Consider the following 9,771-nt stretch of genomic DNA (forward strand, 5'->3'; position numbering starts at 1 on the left):
TAAAAATACACATTTTTTTCATCTTTGGCAATTTGTTGATTTGTTGTGATATAATTTAAAGAAGAAATTTTTTGTAATCTCCCGATTGTACAGAAAATGCTCCTGATCTTACAATAATATTAAAATGGTCGGCCCTCTATAGTATTTACTGTGTTGTGTACAACTTAGAAACATTTCTTTCTATTCTCTCTAAGTATATGAATAAATGCTAAGATGTAGAAAGTTAAGTAAACTTTTCTGCGCCCACCTGTCGTGCTACATTCGACATTTTTCACATACGAGTATCTACAAATCGAATTACAATTTCTCGCTGCACTAAACAAAACAAAACAAAACAGAACGAATAACTTTTGCTACAATCAATATATTTTTGGCAACACACGCATACACACAGACACACACATACATGTCTACTATATATGTGTTGGAGCAGGTGAAAAAGGTGTGCTGGAGGAGCGCTCCACACATAAAATGAATTCGTCCCCAGGGAGTTGCCTTCTTTTCGACAGCGTCAAATTTGTTTATGGATTCTCACTCGAACGATGGGAAAATAAATACATACACGTTTATACGAGTACATACATATGTATGTTTTGGGTTCATATTGGCGAGCGTCGTCCATAAACTTGGCCTAATGAAATCTGTCTGCGAGCGTGCCAACATATGCTGGCCTAGCAGTGCAAATACAAATACAACAAAATATGTAAATATCATTTAAAATGGTTTTATGTGCCAGGCTTTTAATGAGTTTTGCCGCGCCAAAAATTTCCACCATTGCATATGGCGCACATGATCTTTCTACACTCCCCCCCCCCCCCCCCCAACCACCCAACCCCCCCTTCGAGCAACTTTCGCAACTTTATGTGGACAGTCGGCCATTGCCCGAATGACAAAACTAATATGAAAATGTTGTTTTTCTTTCATTTCAGGAACAGAGACAGAGAAGCGCTAGCTAACGAAAAGCAAACAGAGCATTCGCAGTCAGAGCCCACGATTTCACAAGTCTCGGGTCTCCCAGTCCCACACACACACACACACTATATATGTATATATATATATATATATAGTATACTAAAAAAAAGGTAAGTAAAACAAAATTAACACAAAAGGTAAATTTACCAAAGTTTGCCTAAGCAGCCACACGGCAGATTGTGTGTAGCTGGGGTTGGGGAAAGGGATTGGGTCCTTGACTGCAAGTTGGGAGTGTGGCGAGCAGCCTCAAGCATTCAGCTTTACAGCTACCATGCACTTCAGCTAAGCCACTTAGTTTAGTTAAGCTTGAATGGTAGGGAACGGTAGCAGAATGGTAGAAGATGCAGCAACATCATCAACTCGCTATCTAGTCACTCAACTCGGTTCGACTGTGGTATTGAAGGCGCAATTATGGCCACAAAATTTGAAAGCCTAAATAAAAGAGACATAGAAGACATCGATTGGTCTCGGTTTTGTGAAGTCTGAAAGGCCCTGATGTTGATCAGTGTCAGAGGTCCTTCATATTGTTTCGATTTAAGCAAATGTCGGCTTACGGACGTTTTTAACAGTGGTGACATTTTTCAAGTTTGTATTTAGTCTTATACTGAACGAGTGTGAACAGACTTTTTTAAACATTATCTAACCAATAATCACAAAATGGCTAATTGATTGCTAAATAAAAATGTATTACTACTCAGTTAAGAAAATGCTTTGTAGGTATGATTGAGTAATTGGTAAAGCGATTTTTATGGGTTCTTGTCGCCAAAATAACATGGAAGTTAATGACTTTTTATGCCCTTTGGGTTAATAAATTAATTACTTAGTAGTTACGATCCTTCTATTGTTTTCTAAATTGTTGGGCTTCAAAGCAGACTTTATTAAAAATTTATTTACTGTTGTAGTTTTAAAATTAAGAACTTTCCCAATCAATTATTAATTGCTTAGAACAAAATTCGGTCTTGCTGGTATTAAAAATGTTTATGTGTTTTTTCTTTAGCTTAATACTCAGCATATCATATTATTGGCAGTTTTGCGCAAATATTTGCCGTATCTATCCATAGTGAGACCGTGAGACACTCACGCAGTCATTCCGTCATTCAGTCAGTCAGCCAGTTAGTTCAGCAACTGGACTGCTCGCTTTTGAGATTTAACCGTTTAACGAGCGTAGTGCAACTTTTATGCTCGCTCTTTTACGTCTACTTCTATATTCTGGCGTATTCTTTTTTTTTATATGCTAAGTGAAATTTAATGCTGTGGAAAATTGTAAGATTCCTGTACTAATATTTATTTAAATATTTTTCTGCACACGCCTGGCTCAGCGGAGTGGGAAGAAAAAAGGGCAGCGCTTGTTTGGTTTTTGCGTGGCGGCTCCACTACCTGGCCCCAGTCCCACATTTTATGTCTGTGTGAGCGTGTGTCTGTGTGTATGTGTGTGTGTGTGTGCGCTACTGCGATATGGATATGCCATAATTTTATTTTGAATTTTCTTTGACCGCTTGGCCACCATAACTATCACCATCACCATCGCCATCACCTCACCTCATTTCACTTTATGCTCGACTCGAATCTCTTTGCATTCCAATTTGGATTCGTGTACATTGGAGCTGTGCTTAATCCGATAAACCGAAAGTGCTGCTATATTTCAATGCATAAAATAAATGTCACAAAGCGTGAAATTAATGAACTCATAGAGTACAATATAGCCTCCCGTAAAGTTTTTATGCTTTATTTTAACCCTTTCTACTGTAATGAGGTTTTTCAAATCGGCTCTATAATTTGTTTCATATTGGGTTTTTGTAAATCAATTCAATCGTCATACTGGTATCAGAAAAATATATACGAGTATACATTTTAGTAAACAACTTTTATTCATTTTGCATTATATTTGTGAACAGAAAACAAGAAAGGAATGCTAAAGTCGAGCAGGCTCAACTCTTAAATACCCTGTACCACCCCACAAAAAAGTAATTAAATTAATTAATTAATTTAATTAAATTAATTAACTAAATTAATTTAATTAATTAACTAAATATTAACTAATTAAATATAAAATATTCCATGCATGCATACATACATTTACAATTACATCAGAATCGTGTCTATGCGTGTTTGTGTACTTGTACATATGTATGTATGTGTGCATTGAGCCTGGTTATATGGCTATAACTTTCTTTCCGATCATTCTATCATAATGAGACTTGGTATACGGTTATATAATTACTAACCTAATGTGACTACCAAATTTGCGAGTTCAAAATTCCAAGAATTACGGGAGTTATAGAAAATCGTTAATAGGGGGGGAGTGGGGGGGTGGATCAGAAAAAATGAACAAACTCGTCCTTTCTCGGTCTCAGGAGAATCTGTATACCAAGTTTGGTTATTCTAGCTCTTATACTTTCGGAGATCCTTGCGTTCATACAGACAGACAGACGGACAGACAGACGGACAGACGGACAGACGGACATGGCTATATCGACTCGGCTTGTCATGCTGATCAAGAATATATATACTTTGTGGGGTCTACCAAGCCTCCTTCTGTGTGTTCCATGTGCACTCGCACTAAACTAATATACCCTTGTACCCTTTGGGTACAGGGTATAATTAAAGTGTTGTACAATCTCGATAGCTTAGACACTTGATAGGTCGGACAATGTGTTAATTCGGATATCCGTTTGAAGCTATATCTGATTTAAACACATACATATATTTGTAATGAGCCAAATACCTGATTTTGTTACTTAAAGGAACATTTAAAACTAATGAATTTATTTAATCAATAAAAAAAGGTTAACTCGTATTACTCCGTAATTATCAATATATTCAATATTTTAGGAATATTCGTTATTTACCAAGTTTGGCTGTAATAATGTATATTCGAAGTTTCATATAGATAGATAGCTCTACTTAGGCAAATACGAACTGTTTAAACAACCTTCCGATGCCACTTTAGATTGAATTCGACTTTGAGGTCAAATATTAATCATTGCTCTTATTCACAAACTGAAATTGTTATTTTGGGCCTGCGAGCGCAAAACTAAATTGCCAAACTGATATTACCACAATATTATTACATACTAGTTTCGCATTGTTGCCACGAGGAGGTGGTGCACCGAGGTGTGGTTGCTGCTGCACGCATGAGCCATGAACCCATGAACACGTGTAAAATGCATAAACTGCCTTCCCCGAAATGGCCGAAAGATCGCGTTGCCGGCTCCCGGGCCACATTTGCAAAATTAAACAAATAACACGCGCGTGTGATGGCTTTGGTTCTGGGCCATACACACACATTCTACATCTCTCTATATATATATATATGTATATATATTGTGCAATGTGCAACGTGCTTGGTTGCCGGTATAGCTGTAAGCTGTTAGCTGCTGGCTTTGATTTCATTTGATGACCCCCATATTGGCGTGGATTGGGGCTTGTGGCACATTAGGCGGGGGCTGGGAAAAGAATTGTTTGAGCAAAGCTTAAGGCATTTGGTTGTTATATTAGAGAAAATGTTTGGAAAATTATTGTGAAATTGAATAGTTTCTGAAATTGTACCATATACTTAGTATTTGAGCTAGTTGCAGGTCTAGCAAAACTGCTATTTGCACTTTCAATTAAGTGAGCACAAACACCGTAATAAGATTTGTTTTCTCTTCTGTTTACTGAGTCGAGATATAGACATGGGAGGCATTAAAAAACATTATTGTATAGTTATTTTTGAGGCTTTCTTATCTTTTAAGCGGAAATTAGGACAAATATTTTGTATGTTTATAATAATATTATAATGTAAAGATGTTTTCTTAAATTAATCTGTATTGACAGCCAAATTTATTGATTTATTAAAATAATATTAATATATATTACAATAAAGACTTCCAGCCTTAAACAAAGTTGTAAGCAAAACAGATTACAACAATATATAATGGAGGATTACAAATTATAATTATTTATATTATTTGAACAAAACTTTTTAATAAGGAGTTGTTTTTTTTTTGGGTTTCTATTGCCATTTATAACAGCATCTGCAATTTTCTTGCGTTCCATAGGGTGCGCTGTACTTGAAAGCTAATGGAGCCCTTTTGACATTTTCAGAGAAGCAGTTCCCCTCCCTTCCTGTTGAAAACATGCATATGTCCGTGTACGAATTGAAGAGAATGGCACGTTCATTAATGCTGTGTCCAATACCTCAATACCTGGCCAACCGGCAGTACCTATCCCTCCTTCCGTACATCCCTTTGCCGCATCGTTTGAGCCAGAAGTATACGCATATTACGTATACGCGCTGTGTGCGGCGGCAATCATGCCAAAAATTCGTTATACGCGCACCATTGAGGCTGACAAGGAGGAGGCCAGTACTCGCACTCGTCCTCATATACTCCTATATAGTATGTGATATGATGCTCTTTAGATGAGCATTTTTGGGCAAAATGCTTTTGATTGTTGCTGGCCCTGGTAGTTATTTATATTTGTATTGACTGCATTTTTGGTTTATGTGTGTGGATGGATCGGGATGCGTGTGGACTGGGCTTGGTGGTGGAGGTGCTTCTGCTTGTGCTTGTGCTTGTCCTGCTGGGATGATGGGATGATGGGATGGTGGGCGGTCCTTTTGGTGGCTGTTGGTCTGGAGGCTCACTTTTGTGTTGGCTGTCGGGTTCGGTGCTCGTTTCTGGCATTTTGCAAATGCCAATTGCATTTTACACTGCATTTCTTATTGTTGTTGTTGTTGTTGTTATTATTATTGTTGTTGTTGTTGGTGGTGGTGCTGCTGGTGCTGGTGTTGGTGTTGCCATTGTTGTTGCCTTCTTGTGCATTTTCATTTTAGTTTATATCGTTCAACATTTCAGCTGCCAAATTGTTGTTGTTGCTGGTGTTGTTGTTATTGTTGTGCATTTTGCCAAATTGGTTACCAAGCGCGTCGCACCGCATGCAAATTCGATGGCCACAAAAATAACAACAACAACAAGAACAGCACGTAATGCAACGGTTTTTTTGTTTGTTTTTGGCTTTACTGCCCACAGCAACAAAACTGCGTCAAATGTGCGGCCGATGTTGTTATTATTGTTGTAATCGTGATTGCTTTAGTTGTTGTTGCGATTGTTGCGATTGCAAAGTTGTTTTTGCAATTGCTGTTGTTGGCATAATGTTTATTTTGTATGTGTTTTAAAATATTGTGATTTTCGCTTGTGTCTGATCGTCCCTTTGCAACGCGTTTGTTCCTTTCTTATGAAATCGTTTTCATCAGGGCTGTATAGCTTTCAGACATAGATAGATAGATAGATAGATAGATAGATAGATAGATAGATAGATAGATAGATAGATAGATAGATAGATAGATAGATAGAACGCAGCAGTATGGCTCGAATTTTCTTTAAATAAAATCATTGCTCTCAAGAGTAGGGAGCTTTAGGTATGTAGGTTCTAATCATCTCAATCATCTCACCTCATTTCATTTTTTTTTTTTTTTATTTTATTTAGTAATTACATATATACATATTGGTCCTGGTGAAAAAATGAATTAAACGTGTTAATACGTAACAAAAGTTGGCCATAAAACATTAGTTATACATTTTAGATGTTTTTCAAATTTAAAAGAAAAATTAATTAAACGTGTTAATACGTAACAAAAGTTGGCCATAAAACATTAGTTATACATTTTAGATGTTTTTCAAATTTAAAAGAGGGGAATATTGTTGTTCTCTATTTCCTATTTTTTGGTCGCCTTTTAAAATTGAAGATAGTTTTCCTGGATTGTAGTGTTTCGAAATCGTTTTTCATTTGTGAAAATCGACGGAAATTTGTTGCCACCAGGCTATGAGTGGGGTTGTCTGAGTTGACATTTTTTATTTAGTATTATTTGTTTTCCTTCTCCCTTGAAAATGTTGGGAATCTATATGGGATCCGATTGGTTGTTATTGGATTTATATATATATTTATTACTCGGGAACTTACAATATTTGCTTTCTTCAATACATAATACTTTTTACTTTTTTAAGAACTTTTTTTTTCATAATTCTGGCTTGCTTTGAAGCAGGTTTTAGACAAGTATGTGAAATATGTAAGCACATAAAGTTGTTTTATTTATTGAGCTGCAAATTGAATGTATCCCTCGTTTTGACACATCATAAGCATGGGCGGGTCATCATTCGATGGCCCACTGACTGACAAAGCCAGTCAGTCACATACTCGCAATCATGCTTTTCCTCTTTAGCAGCCACCCTCAACAATCTCGTCCTTGTTGTCACCCTTTTGGCCATTGCCTTTGCCCACTTGGACACTCTGTGCTTGTTTGTTTGCCACTTGTATGTCATTGCATTGCATTGCATTTCATTGCATTGCAGTCCATTTCCCGTTTCCTGTTTCGCTTCTGCCGCCTGCCACTGACGTCGTTCGCAAGACACGCGCCAGTCCCAAATCAACTTGTTCTTTACCGGAAGTGTGCACTTGCACACGTGCTCCGTCTGTCTGTCTGTCTATATATCTGTATCTGTACATACACGTATCTGTCTCTGTCTGTGTGTGTGTGTATGTGTGTGTGTGTGTCTGTCTGTGTCTCCTCTCTCTTATGGCAATTAGCAGGCGTCAGTAGTTGGCTGTGCACGGGCCCGTGTATAAACTTCAATTGCATGCCATAATTTGTATTAATAATACGCATACGCCATGTGACCGCAAACTGGCGCAGCTACGAAACTGTCACTGCTCCAGCCACTCTGTCGCCCTGCCACCCTGCCACCCAGCCACTCAGCCACCCTGCCGCCCCTATTACTGCTGCAGCCACTCCCCAAGCTAATGTGTCCAAGTAAATGGCATGGGAGCTGCTGCTTGCACCTGGACGACGTCGGCAATTTGTGCCCAAGGCAGCAGTTTCAATTTATTAGCAGAAATCACACGCATTCTGACCTGCTTTATTAATTTGTGTGTAGGCCAATGACATGTTGGGCATGCGGGGAATGCTGGCCAGCGGCAAGATGCCATAAGAGGCGGAATATTTGGTCAAATAGCAGCTCTCGAGCCACACACACCTTCAAGCGCACTTGTCACGTGTCAGCGTTTAGTAATTAAGAAATTAATCGAAATCGTGGCTGAATAGAAGCTCAAAATATCTCAACATTTCTTTAAATTCAGGCAAGTCTGCTTGTAATCTTTAATTTGTCTAATGTGTATCTTTCCATAAAGTCGCTTTTAAGCTATAAGTTAATAGAAAAGGTTAAGGTATGCTAGAATCTTTAATAGGTCTCTGATTCTAAATTTCAAATAACTTTGCTTTATCAACAAAAACTCTGTATGACACACCAATACTTGCACAATACCAAGAAAAAGTTATATGTAATTGCGTTTGTGTTCTATCTGTACTTGTATTAAAGCCAGTCTATAATCCCGAACTACTGCCAACTTTAATCAGCTGTGAAGAACCTCTATTAGCTGTTATATTTTCCACTTTTTATCGGGCTTTACTTTATAAATAATACAAGTAAAACTGTTTTTCGATCATCTTTCAAAACGTCTAAAAAACATTGCGATAAAAATATGCATGCGAGTATTTAAAAAAAGAATTAAAATTTTTTCATTTGGAGCGCGAATCGTACAATATACGAGTATATCTAAATAACGAGATTGTGTGCGATTGTGTTCAAGATAGAAAAGGAGTGCTACAAACCGCAGCGAATGGAAAAAGTCAAATGGATGGATATGCCACGGAGTGTGTGGGAAAGCGGCCAGTTGTGGTATCAGCACCGGCACCGGCTCTGGCACCGGCTCTGGCATCGGCACCGGCAATGGCAATGGCATCAACATTGGTGCTGTCGATGGGATGCGGGCGTACGAAATGACAAACATTTCAATTAAATTCCAATTTGAATAAATTCCTAGCTGGGCAAAACAAACGAAGCGAACGACAATGCTGATGTTGGTTGGTGGCGGACTGAAGAAGGGGGCGGGGCAGTAGAGCGAAAGGAATGTAACAAGCAGAAAATTACATCAGCCGCCGTCAAACTAGAATTAAATGCCGAAAATGAAGCTGCCGAGCAGAACAGAAAAACGAGATGCGGAAGAGACAGAGCGCGAGAGAAAGAGAAAAAACAAACACAAAAAAAAAATAAATCAGCGACAAGGAAATGAACGTGAAGGCAAGGCAGGACAAGAAGTGGGTCTCGGAATGGGGAGCGTAACGACAACGCACGAACATCAGAAACTAATTAAGAGAATTGCAATTGTGAGGCAACGCAGTCAAGAGGCGGGGCACATAATGAGCAATGACCACGGCCATGGAGTCGCCAATGCAGCGTCCATCCGAAAATTCTGCACCTACATACAACTATACACCACTCTATGACTAGCTCTATGGGCGAGAGAGCGCAACGTGAGTGATCTTCGTGAGCAAGTTGTAATATATATGGAATATTAAATAAGATTATATGCTTCACAGAAACTTTTCAAACGAGAGCAATTTCGATTTCCATAGGTGCTTATGTCCATTAAATAATAATTTGATAATAATTCGGACTCTGCTATACATGCTCGTATGCTCGTATATAGCCACTCACTCAATCATCGTGAGCAAGTTGTAATATATGTATATAGATACTTAAAAATCTTATAGATATTTAACAATCTTCTCAAACAAGACCAATTTGAATCCAATTTCCACATGCACCTCTGCACCTTGGATAGTAATTTTGACTGCACAAAAGCTTTCCGAAAATCTATTCAATTTTGATGCTGTATAAAAAGGAAGACGAGTGCCTTCGTCACGCGACCATCTCTAGAGCTTTAATGCAGCATTCAGGCGCTCGCCTTGAATCGGCCAAT

The sequence above is a fragment of the Scaptodrosophila lebanonensis genome, unplaced genomic scaffold (assembly GCF_003285725.1).
Source record: "Scaptodrosophila lebanonensis strain 11010-0011.00,11010-0021.00 unplaced genomic scaffold, SlebRS2 tig00000165-arrow-arrow-pilon, whole genome shotgun sequence".
Classification (NCBI taxonomy): Eukaryota; Metazoa; Arthropoda; class Insecta; order Diptera; family Drosophilidae; genus Scaptodrosophila; species Scaptodrosophila lebanonensis.